The following is a 16654-nucleotide window of genomic DNA, read 5'->3' on the forward strand; positions in this document are numbered from 1 at the left end:
ACTTGTACTGCTCCTTGACATTACTGAGTAACAATCTGGATTGGTCACATCGCCCCATCTGTAGCCTGTAATATCTGCAGACATATAAATAAGCAAAGGGTTAGGGAACAGCTGATCATTTAAGACACCTAAATTCAACACTTCATTATTTAAAAAAAGAAATCAAACTTAAAAATATGTTTGTGGTCGTGTAATTTTAGTACTTGGTGTTCCTATTTGTCAACAGAGAAGAAAAGATACCCCTGGAGAGAAGTTCAGCTTGATAGATGTCTGTGGGGTCTAGAGGTTTTCTCTCTTCCATGTTTGCATGCATGAACACCTGCACACATACACACACGCTGGTGCATATATATAGATGCAGGTAAATGCACGCAGACACATACAGATTCACTATACTACTGGCTAACTAGTTGCAGCTGGAAGGCAAGGTGCTGTGCTTTAGGGAAAAAATACTACTTCTAAAGAAATAAAACTGCTACCCAGCACTAGTGATTGGTAGTAATAAAACATGTTCTTTCCAACAATGACAAAGTAAACAACTGTGCATTTTATGCATAAAAATACTTTGATAATATGAAAGTAATTTCATATCAAAGTTCCCAGTCATGATTTATATTATTTTCAGTTTTCTCTTACCTTAATTTTGAATACATTCGAAATTATTACATTCTTAAATTCATTTATTTTAATGATGAACCAGAGTCTCCTTTAAAAAGAGTGCCTGGTTCATCATTAAAAGAAACTAATGAAGGCAATTGCCTTAGAAGCTCTAACAATCAAAAGAAGACCTTTCTGGTTTTAATTAATATTTCTTTCAAGATAAATTTTCCTATTAAAATATGTTAATTTACTTTGGTTCCAGGTTATCTGAAACCTTCCTAAAAATGATGTCTGCTGCTAATTCCAGCTGAAAGCAGTGTAATTTGAAGCTAGAAGAATCAAGACTGCATTTTTATTAACTTGAGCACAAGGCCCTAAATCCCTCAAATTGTTATCCTTTAGGACACATGTTGCATTCTTTAAATCTGTACCTCTTTGCAGTATGGGTTGTAAAAGGACAGCAGTAGCATGAGCACATATCAGTCACTACAAAAACGGTCTATTGATAGCATTGTCTGACAAAGCACCTTTAGTAACAAGGCACCCTATTCAGAGATCTAATTTTTGTAGACATTTGTATGCCAAATTCAAAGAATCTCTATGATGATGGGTTTAATGAGGTACTTTGTCATTCTCTGTAATAAAAATTAAAAGACAGACAGAATTCTTCAGCTTAATTGCCACATCTGTTATTAGGCACTTCACCGTGATTGACTGGAGTGTGTGTGTCAGAGACCATGCCAGAAAACAGGCAAACTTTGTAAGCAGAGTTATAACTTGTAGCCCAACTGGTATTAGCAGCATCTCTGTTACAACTTCTGCTGCTGCTCAGTTAAAGTTACATGAACATTGGCCTTGGTTCAGACATTCATCAGGAGGAAAAAAAAAAAAAAAAGTGCTTTTTTAAAGCATTTACAACATTCAGAAGGAAATGCAATGGTCATTTGAATGTGTGAATGTGTCATCTCTCATTAATTAATGAGCGATATAAGCAATCCGTAGAACCAACAAGGACAAAATTTCACATTGAGTAGTACAACTACTATTTTAGTTTGATAACAGATGAGCAACCAGCTGAGAGGACAGTGAAAAACAGTGCAGAATTTGCGGAGGGATTGCACAGTCGGTCACAGTCAGGGAGCTTCTGGGAAGAACAAAAACGACATGGACACTCTCCTCTGATCAGTATGGAAATTTGGGATGAAACCTGAATTAAGTCATGAAACTTCTTGTTCCCTCTGAGATACAGAGCAGCCCAACAGCTCAAAGCTGCCAGCATTTGCCAGGTCACTTGGCTGACTGCAGCAGGGATGCCCCAGGCATCTTAACTGGGCACTTCATGCAGAGATAGCAAACCTAACTGCCGTTACACAGGTAGGGTAAAAGCCCATGTTAGTGAGAGCAATCAAAGGAGCCACCCCGAGGAATTGTCTGATGCTGGTAGGAAGCACATCTCTCCTCCTGCCCATGGCGATATGCTGGATGATGCTGACAGCTGACTTCTTGTAACTGAAGACTCAGTTTCACAGTAATGACTACTATGACAACTCCACACCCAGGCTGGTATATGACCACTTTTACAGTGTTTTTACTAACAGCTGATATTCTTTTGGCTCTAAAATCCAAACGATTCACATCTACCAGTCCTGACATAGCAAAATGATTCTGAGCTTACTCAGGCATTCTCCCTCAACTAACTGCTCTTTTCCAATTTCACACAGCCTTTTTACTAAATGCACAGAAATGTATGTTGCTATTGTTACCACGGAAGATTGACAGGCCAGCTGCCATATTGCTTAAAATTATTTCTTTTCATCCAGTTCATCCAGTAAGGAGCAAGGGATTATTTGACCTTCCTTACTGATTTTCTGCTCTGCGCTAGCAAGTCAGAAGAAAGGTAGGAATGCGTAAAAGAGCAACAAAAACTCTACCAATATCCATTGCATCCTCTCCTGAAAGGCACCAGGATGTCCTTATGTTGAAAGCCAAAAAAAAGCTGTCTACCATGGGCTGGGACAAAAGACAGTCGCTTCATCCAACCCAATCTATCAGCTGCCTTGTGAACTAATCCATGAATAAACCCTTCTTCTCTCTGGAGGGCAGACTGGGACACTCCAATTCACTCCCTCCATGACAATAAGTGACCATTTTTTGGAAAGTCTCCCCCACTGGCTGAGATGAGCCAGGGCAGATGCTCTCTGCTACTATCTGAAGGTCTTTGTTGTGCTCTCAGGAGTCCAAAGCTACTCCAGACTACAATGAGTTCCAGCAAGTTCCTGTGTGGTTCTCTACCTTGCTGTGTCTTTCTTTTTATGTGCCTTTTGCAAATACCTGATCTCCCTTATTCTCTTTAATTTAGGCTTCGCTTACTTAAGCACACTTACTTTTAAGCGTATGTCATGAAATAATCTTGCATGTTGTATTTTTATCAGCATAACTCCCTTCAAGTTCTACAACATTTTTTCCAACAATGTAAGGCTTTTTGTTCTCTCGGCTACTATCATGAACCACACAGTGTATACAAAGTATTTAGACTCCTGTCTAGATGTTTTATTTAATTTCATAAAAGACATCAACAGCAGAGCGGAGAATAGAATTTAGGTCTCCTAGTCCCTGTTTTCAGCCAACCCTCAGGACTCAATGCCTCCAGTATATTATTTTGCCACATTGTGCTTACCATGTCTGTAGCATCATTATTAGAACCAGGAAAGACAGGTTTGGGGTTACTGGGCATTCACAAAGAAATCACTGCACACAGAATCACAAGTGAGAGAATTTTTTAACAGATTTGGTTTGTCTCAGAAGAGGCCAATAATGCCTCCTTATCTGTTTGCTTTTGCATTTCTTTGCTTTTCCCATTGGCATTCTTGTTGTAAACTGCAATGAAGAAAAACACACATACATGTCTAAGAGAAAACCTCCATGTACTAAAACTTTGGTATTTCCCCGGAGATAGGCAATACAGAAGAAAGCAGGGTAATTTTTGGAAGTGTGGTAAGAGACTCCCACAGGAGAGGAAAAGGAAGCTTCAAGTACGTCCTCGCATGCAGACTCCACAGATGTTTCTGAATTCCACTAAACATATTTGGAGTGACTGCAGTGGATTTCTACTTCATTCCAACAGCTTCCTACCAAATAACAAGAAGCAGAAAGCTAAGAATTTTTTACATTTCTCATTGCCAGGAGAAAAGCATTTCCTCCCCGCATCCCAATACTACTTTAGCAAACTAAACCAAACCAAACAAAAATCTATTTTCTGAAGTTGATTCACTGTCAAAATAGAATTCAACTTGTAAAAGGGTGGGGTGTGCATAGAAAGCTTGACAGTTTTCAAAGACTGAATATATATATATATATATATATTTATATATATATATCTGTATTTTAGTGGTGCAGACAAAGACTGCAAATTTGGACTTTTTTCCAAATCACTGCATCCCTGGAGGTTCACTTCACAACTCCTGACTGTTATTATTCATACATAATGCAAATTGGCATAAACTAGCATTGAGCAAGAAAGGGTTGAGCACATCTTGAAAGTGCATTAAAGTTGCAGAACAACAATACCATTTCAGAGATGTGACCAAGTCTCCTGGCTCTCTGAAATGGGTTATGGAGATGGAAAAATCTACTGACAGCAGCAGGGATATTTACAGTGAGGAATTATATTCCTTGCTGTGCTTTTTTTTTTTGGTTTTCAACAGCTACTCACCCAACCTGCTTACTCAATAATTAAAAATTGATTATTTTGTGAGTTCATGGTTTAGGTAGCTTGCCCAGAAATTCACTTCTATTCAGTGCCATCTTCTGTCTTAGAGTGGTGAAGCCCCATTGTATACCTGCACAGCAATACTTACAACACCTAGCTCTGCATCCAAAGTGACTCTGAAGTACACAGGGCACTAATGATGTTCTGTGTCCTCAGCAGAGTCCATCACAGAGTTGGCAATGCAGCTCTTCTATAAAAGAAAAAAATAATAATCTGTTAAAAGAGACAAGTTGTTCTGCTTGTGGACGCAGCACTGGGATCTCTGAATGCTCACACACCTGACAGCATGTTACCCAGGCAAAGTGTGAGGATGTCACCACATTCATGTTCCTCGCCTCATCTACCCCCTAACCACTGATTTCACTTAAGCTTTGACTGGTTTACTTGACGCCAGTGGGAACACCAGGCCCTCAGCCTCTGTTCTCTTACGCCTTTTATTTTAGAAGAAATTAAAATAGGTAAAATTTAAAATACATATATTTGCAGACAGCATAAATCTTCATGACATCTATTCCTCAATTTAAAATACACACTTCAATCTCACTGGCAGATACCCTTCAGAAACAGTTGTTATTTACAATATCAGTCTGGGGAAAAGGAAAAAAGAAAAAAAAAAGATGAAAGGATCAAGTTACTCTTCACTTCTAAACAAGCCTGGCCACAGCTGTACACCAGCTTCTGAGCAACTGCTCTGCGAGCACACAACAGGGCTTCTGTCCTCCCGCAGGGTTTGCTCGGGTCACCCACCCGCATGTGGCGCGGGCCTGGGTAGCACCAAAGTGCCATGGCAGGGCAGGCAGGGCTGTGAGGTGCAGGGGCCAGGGAGCCCTCGATGCCAGGAAGCAGCGCCCAGACAGCCACCATGCCGCCCACGGCAGAGGGGGCATGGGCACGGGCACAGGGGACTGAATCGATTTTTCTCGGATTTTTTTTGATCGCGGAGGCAATCAGGGAGGGCTGACAGTTCACAACAAGGCCCCACAGGCCGGGCTTGACTGATAGGTACTGTGCCCGCGCAGCCACCAATGCCCAGCTCTGTGGAGAAGTCTGTACAGGCTGAGCAAGCTCCAGAGGGAGTGGGTTTTGGCTTCCAGTTCTTCTGCTTGTAAACACGACTCTGAGAAACTGCAATTTTCAGTATTTTTTCTTTCCTTTATGCTACGCCAGGAAGGCAACCCCAGGTACAAAGCAGCAGCAGCACCAGTCTGGTCATGGGTGCCAAGAACTTTGTTATGTCAGGAGAATAAACTATTTTTTAATTGGCACATGAAACAATCATTTGGTTAACCAGAATCTGCTATGGCAATGATAATAACCAAGTACATTATAATAATTATTATAATGTGTTTTACCTGGTCATCTCTAAAGAAACTGATAATGCCCTCTTACTTGTCTGCTTTTTCATTTCTTTATTTTTCCCTTTTTCATTTTTTCTATATTGGTATTATTGTTGTAAACCATGATGAAGTAAAAGCACTCATATATCATAGGGCTGGAGTACCTCTCATATGAAGACAGGTTGAGAGAGCTGGGGCTGTTCAGCCTGGAGAAGAGAAGGCCCTGGAGAAACCTCATTGTGGCCTTTCAATACTTAAAGGGGGGCTTATAAAAAAGATGGAGAGCAACTTTTTTCTCTCAGGCAGACAGTGACAGGACAAAGGGGTAAGGTTTTAGACTAAAAGAGGGGAGATTTAGATTAGATGTTAGGAGGAAATCCTTCACTCAGAGGGTGGTGAGGCACTGGCACAGGTTGCCCAGAGAAGAAGCTGCAGATGCCCCATCCCTGGAGGATGTTCAAGGTGAGGTTGGATGGGACCCTGGGCAACCTGGTCTAGTGGGTGGCATCTGGGAACATGTCAGGGGGCTGGAATTAGGTGAGCTTTAAGGTCCCTTCCAGCCCAAGCTGTTTGATGATTCTATCATATATGCCTAAGAAAAAGCTTTGATGTATTAAAACTGTGGTTTATTTATACATTATACATATTGGTATTTATTAAGAAAAATATATATGTAATAAAAGTATAATAATAGTCACCAAGCAAAGTAATTTGTATACTTCCAATGCATTAGAAAATGCCAAAAGAATGGGAGAATCTGACAGCATCAGGCAGGACTGCAGGAGCTTATGTCATGAGAGACAGTGACACCAAACTGTATGAAATAGACAAGAAACATACAACACCATCTCAGCATTATGCCCTACCCGTAATTTTTAAAATACATTCTCAAATGTTCTGCTTTTGTGGCCTCAGAAACAAACACGGTACAGACAGATGTGATCTGAACAGAAAAACATACTTGGGACATGAGTTCATTTGTACAAATCCAAATGTTGGTATTTGGAAACAATTTCCTCTCACTGAGAATAATGGCCACATGAGAAAACAGATTTCATATTTGAAGAGGCTTCTTGCTTTGCTGTTTTTAGGAAAAGGACAATTTCCTGTTTCATATGATGTGCACTTTTAAGACATTAGAAATGACATTATAATTGAAGAGATTCTTACGCACACACACAAAAAAAAAGTAATTATATGGATAATTAAAATCCACTGCAGTAAAAAGGCTGTGCTGTGGCCTACAAACATCCTTTAGTGGCAGCACATACAGAGATCACATGCGTCATTTCCATAGCACTTGCAGGAGAAAAGGGAAGCCCAGCTCCTACGCAGGCTGTCATCCTCCTAACACAGTTTAAAAATATGGGGAAGTACCAAACCCTTTTCTTGAGTACTGTTTGGGGAAAAACAACAACCCCCTCCTCCCACCTCCCCCCACCAAAAAAAAAAAAAAAAGAAAAGCAGCCCATTTAGCCCAGCTTTACCACTGGGAAGGCTTTATTCACCTGACTCACTCACAAACCACTCATCCCAGAAGGTTTCTTTATCAATGGGATAAGTTTCTTAGATTAGGTCTCTTGGATGCCAGCTGGGCTGTATCCTGTATCATAGAATCACAGAATCATAAAATCATTTAGGTTGAAAAAGATCTCTAAGATCATCTGGTCCAACTTTTAAGCTGGCACTGGCAAGTTCACTATTTAACCATGTCCTTAAGCACTACATCTACATGTTTTTTAAAGACCTCCAGGGATGGTGACTCAACTTCTTCCCTAGGCAGCCTGTTCCAATACTTCACAACCCTTTCAGTGAAGTATTTTAATAATATCCAACCTAAACCTCCCCTGGCGCAACTTGATGCAATTTCCTCTTGTCTTATCACCTGGTGTTTGGGAGAAGAGATCAATCCCCACCTCACTATAGCCTCCTTTAAGGTAATTGTATCCTCACTATAAATTTTTTTCTATCACAAAAATTTACTAAAATACAGAAGATAAGTATTGGAGAAGAAGCTGGTCAGGAGTCTAACTACACCCATCTTGATCCCCAAAACTAACACCTCCTGGTATTTTCCCAACAAAACTCTGCAGTGTCCTTCATGAGTACTAAAGGTAAAAGAAAGAAGCAACAACCACCAAAAAATGTCCAAATGTCAGGTCAAAATTAGGTGGGATTTTTATTGACATACAAAATTCAGATAAAGTCATTAAGGTCTCCAGTTTTGACCCTCAACCACAAGCAACTTGTCATTAAAAATAATCTGTGCTGAGTCCATATACAGCCTACAAGAACACCTGACAGTTATGTTTTTGGTGTGTGGGAAGTGAGGGTGGCAAAGGGCTGGATGAAGCAGGGCACAGCTCGGACCTTTGTTGGTGCAAGTGCAAGAAACAAAAACATCAGCTCTCCAGGCACTTATTTGTTAGCATACAGATATCAATATACCATGCTTTTTGATTTATCATTTGTACCCCAAACACAACATACAGCCTAACCCTCTCCAGCTTAATTCTGCTGACACAAAACTCTTAATACAAGCATAGGTAATTTTGGTGAGAGACTCTCCCAAAAGTATAGACAAAACCCTCCACTAAAAAGCCTTATGACAGAGGACTGAATAAATAGGAAGATGAATTATTTAATACAACTCTGTTACTAGTTTAAAAAAAAAAAAAAAAGAAGCTTTCTGTTTCTCTGAGCACTTCAAAAGCTTTTCTAATGTAAAATTGTAAAATATTCACTAGGAAAGTGCAAACAAAGTAGGAATTATGTGTCAGTGTGTAAACAAAACACAACCACAGAATACCGAATTATTTTTTATTCTGAATTTCTGTATTCAAAAATTATAATAGTCACAAATGAAAAACATATATTTGAGCCTTTCAGGAAATTTAAGGTACTGACCTCATAGTGCTTTATTTTTATACTAGTACCAATATACCAACAAATAGGCAAATACCCCTGTAAATCATGTTTCCCTTTAGCTGTGGGCTTAGGGGCAAGTTGAATAGAGTCCTCTGTCAGAATTCAAACAAAAAGGTAACGCATGGCAGTAGGTGGGGAATGAGGCCAAGGCACCTCTGCCGGGCATGATCCCCAGCAGCTCTGGCCAGCATTGGGTGCAACCGCCTGTGCGCTGGAGAAGACAATCCAGCCCTCAGGGCTGCAAAGGCAGAACAGTTGGTATTATACAAATACATTTCTAATTGAAGAGCTTTCCACTCCAGCTGCTGTATCCTATTTTTTTTAAGTACATTTACAGTGGCTGATGCAAGTATGCTGCCTCTGGGGCCAAGATTGCTGCAGTTCACAAGTTGTCAAGGACATTTCTTCATATATCAACTTGAACCCTTTCAAGAGGGATTTTAAGTCACCAAACAAATGCTTCCCACAAACACACATGACCATTATTTGTGCATAAGTTCTAGTAACCATAACATGTACGTGTTGACAGACCAGTGCGGTTCTAAGTTTTGTAAACACTCTAGAGGAAATTATAACTCAATTATGCATGCTTAGAAGTGCACTGTATGGAATCAACCTCGTAGCACAGGGCAAAAGGAACTGAAAGATCTGCATGGTCTCTTGACATACTCCTGATTTCCACCATGTCTGTTCTCAGTTCTACATTACATTATTTTTTTGTCGATTTCTGACAGCAACTTCCAAAAACAATACACAAACCAGTTATGTCATTTTGTAGTACAATTTAACCAGACCTTGGCACATACACACGCATACACACAGACACATACATGTCTTTTCCTTCTTTTTAACATGCAACTGCTTCCAGTATATTCACATTCTCAGGGCTACCAAGCTTAGTTTGACTATTGGCTTTCAGAGGATCTGATGCCAGCCAGCCATGCATAATGGCCTCTTTGTCTGGCTGTCACATGAACAGTGTTGTGTTACAATTATTGTCACTCCAGGCTTAAACTGCAAGGCATGCTTTCACACAAAACATTCACTTTGGGGGCTCTTTTTGGCAGAGCCCTGTGATGAAGACTCTTTTGCTCCTGCAGTTAATCAGTTTAGCAATTCTGAAACTTTAAACATAAGGATTCGAAAGCTGTCATCCAAATCAACTGATTCTAAAACTTCTCTATGTAAAGAAAGGGGCAAATAACGTAAAATAACCATCAGCTAAATCATTATGCATGAATCAAAATCAAACTTAAGTGGTTAATAAGAAAACAGACGGCTATGGTACAAAAGGTCTGAATAAAGCCAACACTGAGTGAAAACATAGAAAAAAGTTCAATCTAGTTCACCTTTGCAGTATGTGATGCCATAAGGATACCACCATGTTAGTGGGATCCCCCTAAAATCCAGCTTAGGAGAAGACAAGCACAGCATCACAGCTGCAAATTCCTCCCCTTTGTTCCACCAGCTAACAACCTCATTGTTCCTGGCTGGGTCTATAATGCAAGGCAGATGCACCCTGCAGCCCTGATCTTTAGATATGAATTATGACCACGTCTTAACTGCATGTCACAACGAGACTGCAGCATATGGCTTCCTCAAGCACATGCTGGTTCCTCATGTGAAGCCCCCACACACGGTCTATGCCGAAGCTGGGGAGCTCTGGGAGAGCTCCCAAAAGCTGGGCTAGCACTGCGGCAGAGCTGCGGTGTGACTGCTGAGCTCAGCCAGTGGACAGCATCACCAGACATGCTGCAAACTATGGCTGAAGATCTCATCATGACTTTACCTAACCTCTTTTGATCAGCAAGTATTTTGTTCCAAATAATGGGCCAAGACAGGGAAAAATTTAAGTCAAAGCTATCTCCACCTTGAATATTTTTCTCCTGTACCTTAGAAAAATGCCTGCAAGATAAAAGCTATATCAAAATATTTCTACAAGATAAATGAGTAACTTAGCAGGTGAAAATATTATTACTTGTTACGTAAATCCTTTAAATTTACTTAGCACCCGATCAGACTTTGTTACAAAAAATGTCCTGAAAAGTAGATAAACAAGATTTCAGTGTAAGAGAAACTTCAAAAGATGCTGTGCACATGCTGAACTCATTGAGTGTCTAAACAGATGTCTTTGTTTCCATTAATACAAAATCTTCTCACAAGGCTAAGATTGAAATATTTTAAGAACTACATCCTCATGTCTTCATTGTCTCTTTGAAGCATTTTGTGCTGCATATATTTGTCTCATACTGTTGCTTATGGGATATAGTACTACTCACTTTGAAGAGGGCTTACGGGATCTAACCCTGAAAGAGATAAATGTAGCAAAACAAGAACTTACAGTATAGTGCTTGCAATGTATGCAAAACTTTAAAAAACAATGACTTCTTTCCAAAAGATGTGTGAGTGTGCATGAAACAACAAACTACCAGCTTGTTTATTTGTTTCCTACCCAGTTCATTCTTGTTTCCTTTGCAGTCCCTTAAAGCAGCATAACTGCTGCTAAACCCAGGTTTCGTATTCTATCCTATTTACTGCTCATAGATGTGTCAGTCGCCCTAAGCACACATTATTGCTCTCTTGTTCATGTTTCTTTCTTTAGGTGCCTCGACCAGCCCTCGCTCCTCTCAGCATCCTCTGTCATTGTTTCAAGCATTCCCTCCTGGACCAGCACTGCCCCTGAAAGACACCACAAGGACAGGTCAGGATCCCCCATCCTCATGTCTGGACACCTTCACTGACACCACAAAGCCCTGCTGGTTTTCTCTAGACCAGGCTGACAACTCCACCTTCTGCATCTCCATAAGCTCATGACTCCTCTGAGCCAGCACACAGTCTCAAGCTATTTTACTTACTGCCCCTTGGGACATCACATGAAATTCTCTACCACTAAAGCTGGAGTGCTCTCCTCTCTTCTGAAAACCTTCTCGGTATCTGTGGGACACCATCCTTTTAGCTATTCAGGCCAGTATCTGGTGAATCATCTTTGACATAGTTTTCTCTCTAAATACTCCTATGTTTTGAATTCAAATTTCCTGGATGTTTCCTGCAAACGTCCAAATTATAACTTTCTATCCACACACAAAACTCTTGTACAGTCTGACACCTATCTGACCATTGAAGCTTCTTTTTGGTGGATCGGAAATTTGATCAATACTTCTTCATATACCTTCAGAAGACTGATACAAAGAATGTTTCCCCATTTCTATGTGACAACATGTCAGCTATTTCACTGAAACACTTCCTATATTGCTTCCTGTTTTCACAACTCATGCTTTTCATGGCCTCTTCCCATACCCATCATTTCTTGTATCTAACAAGATGCTGACCCCTTTTTTGGAAGGGCCATGGCACTAGCCCTCACTGGAAATATACTAGTTTTGTAGGGAAATAGTTTTGTGCCATCACCTGTTTAAAGATCCCCCTCTTACGAGGAATTGTTAGTAGCTGAAAAAACTTATATTAACCTCTTTAAACATTTTCATGATTTTTCTAAACAATACTATGACTGTGGCTTGACAGCTGTTTTCATGATTTCATTGTCCTTCATTTTTTTTCTATTGTCTTTTGTCTTAGATTTTAGACTATAAAAGGCAAGATCATTTTTGCTTTTGTTTTTGTGCTGTTATACAGCTCCTGTTACTAGAGCCACACAACCTACAGCTGTTAGCAGTGCTAGTATTTCTACTTTAAATATAAGATACTTTTATAGTAAGTCTTTGTATTCGAGTAACTTTGCAAATGTTAACTTGCATCTCTTCAACAAAAATAATTTGGTAGCAGTATTAGAAGCAGTGTTCTTTTACAGCTGCAGAAAAAAAAAATCAACAACTTTTCTGAGGTCACACAGCAAGTCAATTTCAAAGTTAAATTTATGAGTTTTGATTCCCAATCTATATTCTTTCATTGTCTGGCATATTGAAAGGGCTCAGAATTAGCACCTCATTGCTGACTGTGGTCTGATTTCTCTGACAATCAGATACAAAACACAGATAAAACACTAAGAGCTGGCTGTCTACATTTTAATATAAACCTAATGTGTACATCCAAAGGAATGAACCACAAATCCTTACACAAGCAAAACATCAATTAAAATCCAGACAGTTTGAATGGGTTAATTAACAAGAATGCTGACACAATCAATAAAGCTATTCTAGTAAAGCCAATCCTTGCCCAGAATACTCCTCCTACTTTTCTGACAGATGGCTTTAGATCATACATTACTCTTTTCATGTGAAAAACATTTGGAATATCCAGAAACAGAATTTAATCATAGATGAAAAAATAATGCAATGATATCTAAGTTCATGATATATTGATTCTAGTGCATGTTTCAAATCTTTGAAGAGAAATATGAGTACCAATTACTCAGAAACCAATCTCTTAATATCAAAAATCAGAATCAAATTCTATTGCTGACAGCAAGTCAGTAACATAACTACTATATAGCGAAATCTGGTGCCACTGGCATCATTCATCAAGCAAGGCACCACCTAACGGGAATATGGGTGTGAGAACCTTGACTGTAATTCCACTGCTCTGTTCCACCCCACACCTAAGGAAAGGTTCACTGTAGATTTTTATTGCTATATTCTGTATTCCTTAAAATGAACAAACTGGATCACATCCATGTTACAGCATTCTCCACAGAAGAATTAACCTACCCTAATTTTGACTAAAATTGTAGCACATGTGAAGAGAATCTTTTTTTTTTCCCTTCCTCAAAAGCCACTTACTTTCCCTAATGAGAAGAAGTGAAAATGCCTAGACAACAAAAAGGTATGTAGAGACATGGTGCAAAACTCCTGCCAAGTAATCTGAATATAAATTCAAGGGACACTTACCAGCTGCAGTCAAAAGCCCACTCCAAACTCTGTTAGATGTTAATCAAACTTAAGTATGTTAATGTGTGGTTCCTGTGCTCTTTGCACAGCTGAGCTAACTGCTTTTGTTAAAGTGCCTTTGCTTCCCTGGGTGTACACCCCCATTTAGTAGAACTTCCTTTTGTGGAAAACATGGTTATGAAAGCCACCAATGGACCACTCACAAGGCCAGAACTGTCACCCCTGGGCTCCTTCCTCCTCCACCTTCTGCCCTCCCTGGACACCCGCCACCTGAGGACACAAGTCCATGCTTACAGTCGTGTTTGAAGTGTAGGCATTAGCTATGCATATTTCAGCTACAGCAGCTAAACAGCAAAATTAAGGGTATACAAAGGGCGTGAAAAATCACATCACAGAGGCAAAGGCAGCACAGTTTCTGTCTACTGGTGCTGCCTATGGAGGGTTGAAACTGGCATACACAGTCCTGCCCTGAAGAACAGTGCAAGAATGATAGGTGATTTCCAGGAAAATTAAATAGACACAACCAACCCACTTCCCATAGGTCACTGAGCAGCCAGCAGTTGTGATTTTTTTTTTTCAAGATACGATTTGAACTAGTAAGGAAGAAACAGAAAATTCACTGCCAATCCTGGGAGCTGCTCAGCTTCCACCAGAGATTTCTTTCATCTGTAACACTAACAAATTCAGCACCCAAAGAACTCAAATGCCAAGTCGTGCTGTCTCCAAAGCATTGTTAACAATCAATGTTAGCATGATGCAACTGATCTACCTCTTGTGGGAGTGATCTGCATTTAAATTTGATTGTATGACAACGGCACATGGTGATTGCAGTTGCCTTTGTAAGAAAAGTGAAATACATTTTACTAGATTAAGTCTGATGTTCTGAAGCTGTGCAGCCACATGAGTTGTATGAACAACTAGGAACTTGGACCTAAATTACACTGTTTGTCCAGCTTATTAAAAAGTCCAGACCACACCTGCTCAGCTGGCATTTCTGACTCAAGATCGGGGAATCACAGAATATCCTGAGTTGGAAGGGACCCATAAGGGTCCTCAAGTCCAACTCCTATGGAAATGGAGATAGAAGACAAAAACAGGCTTTCTAACACCATTTTATTTGTAGGTCCAAAGAGTAGCAACCAATAGAGATAATTTGCCCACCCAGCCTGTTTTTCCCTAAATTCTGTCTCCAGAGTTGCATGCCCCTCCTTCACTTCAAAAAGGACACACATAGCTAATTATGTATGCTTTCCTCTCGTTATTGTATTATTGGGCACAAATGTCATTTAGGGGTGTCGACAGGGAAGCTGAAGCCTGAAGCCAGCTTTCAGTTTCAGTCTCACGACAGGCATGCTGGTCAGTCAAAGCATCTAAGAGTTTTCCACATGGGTCTGTAGCTTATCTGCTGGGAAAAAAATGTCCCTCTCCAGACCTTTTTTTTTTTCTCCTTCCAAGCCAGTGGATAAAAACATTTTTCCTACATATAGTCATTATGTTAATCTGCTGCTGCCAAGTCTCAGTTACAAACCTGAGAAAAGTACATCAGACACCTTCAGTAGTGATGGCATATTACAAGTTGAGGTTTTAAACTCTCTGTCTAATCAAAAGTTGGGTACCCAAGGAAAACTTCAGAGCTCATTTAGAGATACTGGAATTGCACATCTGCTTTGACTACATGAAAACACTCAGAGATTGCAAGACTTAAGTAATTCATAAGATTACAAATAAAATGGCATTCCCAGCTCATTCTAGGAAAAGCAGCTGTTTTGGGGTGTTTCATTTATCCTAACTGATTTGTACCTACATTTCCAGTTTGAGCCTCCTTCTTGGCCGAAACAAAAATTAGGAAATATTTACAGTTCTGCGACTGCAGCCAAAACAGAATATGTACAGTATACCACACAGGTGCGAATTTTTCTAGGCAGCCTGTGAAGAAAGACGTTCGCTGGAACGAAGTCAAGCTATTAGGCAGATGTGCATTTCCATGTGCAGGTCATGCTTATTTACATACGCACACAAACATCCCTCTCCCTCCCTGTACGCCCTACTTCCAGTCTCTGTTCAGGACTGCCGAAAGCTTTCCACGACAACGATGATGACCTTTAAAAAAATATATAAAACCGCTCAAACCAGCGCGCCCGAAGCCGGCGGAGGGGGGTGAGCTTCTCGCTGTCTCCTACCCCGCAGCGTGGGCTCGGGGGACAGCAGCGACACCCCCAGACCCGGAGCCCCGCTACGAGCCGGACCCCCAAAAATTTCGGCGGCGCGGGGCGAGGTGCTCACGGGGACGCTACCAGCTGCTCCGCAAGGACGAGGGGGACACCGGTGGTCACCGCAGGACCCCTCAGCCCCCCTCCGCACCCTTCCGTCCCGCAGCCCCCCTGTGCCCACCTGGCCCGTCCGACCGGGCGCTGGCTGCCGCCGCCGGGTCCCCGCCGCCGCTGAACCGGGCGAGGGGCGGTCGGTGTGTGCGGCGGGGCCGGCGAGGCGCTGCCCCTCCTTCCCTCCCTCCTTCTCTCCCTCCTTCTCTCCCTCCTTCTCTCCCTCCCTCCGCCCGCCCCAACGCCGGCCCGGCCCAGCGCTCCCCACCCCACCCCACCCCCCCGCCCCCCGGCCCCACCGCCCCGTCGGACGGACGGACAGACGGGCACTCAGCCGCTGTAGGGGATGGTGGTGCCCCCCGCGGCTAGGGGTGCTGCCAAACCCCCACCACCTCCCCAAATAATCCCCGTGCAGTCCCTTTCGGGCGGCGTGAAAATTACCCGGGGAGGCTGTTTGGTAAAGCTGGGTGGATTTTAGTGCTCGAGGGGCGAAGCCCTCCCCGGACAGACAGACGTCCCGTGTCCCCCGCCTCGACACCGCTCGGGTGGGGAAGGACATCACGGTTTTTCCGCTGCCGTATATTCACGCGAAATTAAGTGGGGAGAGGTTTGGGGTTGTTTCCCACACGTTTCGGGTGAATCGGACGTGGAAGGAAAATGTTTCGCGAAGCTAAGCAAGCACTGCCTGTGTCTTCTTGCAGAAGAGAGCCCCAGAAGGACTGACAAACGCAATCCTATCCCCTAAAACTCCTCTTAACACAGCTTCTGCAGCGTTGGTTGATACGCTTTAAATACAAAAAAGCAACCATAAATACCCAGGACGGTAGGCAACTTGCCAAATTGGCTGTTGCAAGG

At 41.6% G+C, this 16654-nt stretch overlaps 1 protein-coding gene across 1 annotated transcript in view; it reads right to left on the reverse strand.

Annotated features, from left to right (window-relative positions):
• The window catches only part of MEGF10 (multiple EGF like domains 10), a 104296-nt gene extending 88329 nt beyond the window's left edge, over positions 1 to 15967 (reverse strand). Inside the window, exons 1-2 of the mRNA XM_040541406.1 lie at positions 15870 to 15967; positions 4458 to 4559 (exon numbers count right to left, since the gene is read on the reverse strand). The gene's annotated coding sequence lies outside the window, so the exon portion shown is untranslated. The remainder of the gene's footprint in view (positions 1 to 4457; positions 4560 to 15869) is intronic.
• Positions 15968 to 16654: the final 687 nt, after the last annotated feature.

The sequence above is a fragment of the Cygnus olor genome, chromosome Z (assembly GCF_009769625.2).
Source record: "Cygnus olor isolate bCygOlo1 chromosome Z, bCygOlo1.pri.v2, whole genome shotgun sequence".
Taxonomy (NCBI): domain Eukaryota; kingdom Metazoa; phylum Chordata; class Aves; order Anseriformes; family Anatidae; genus Cygnus; species Cygnus olor.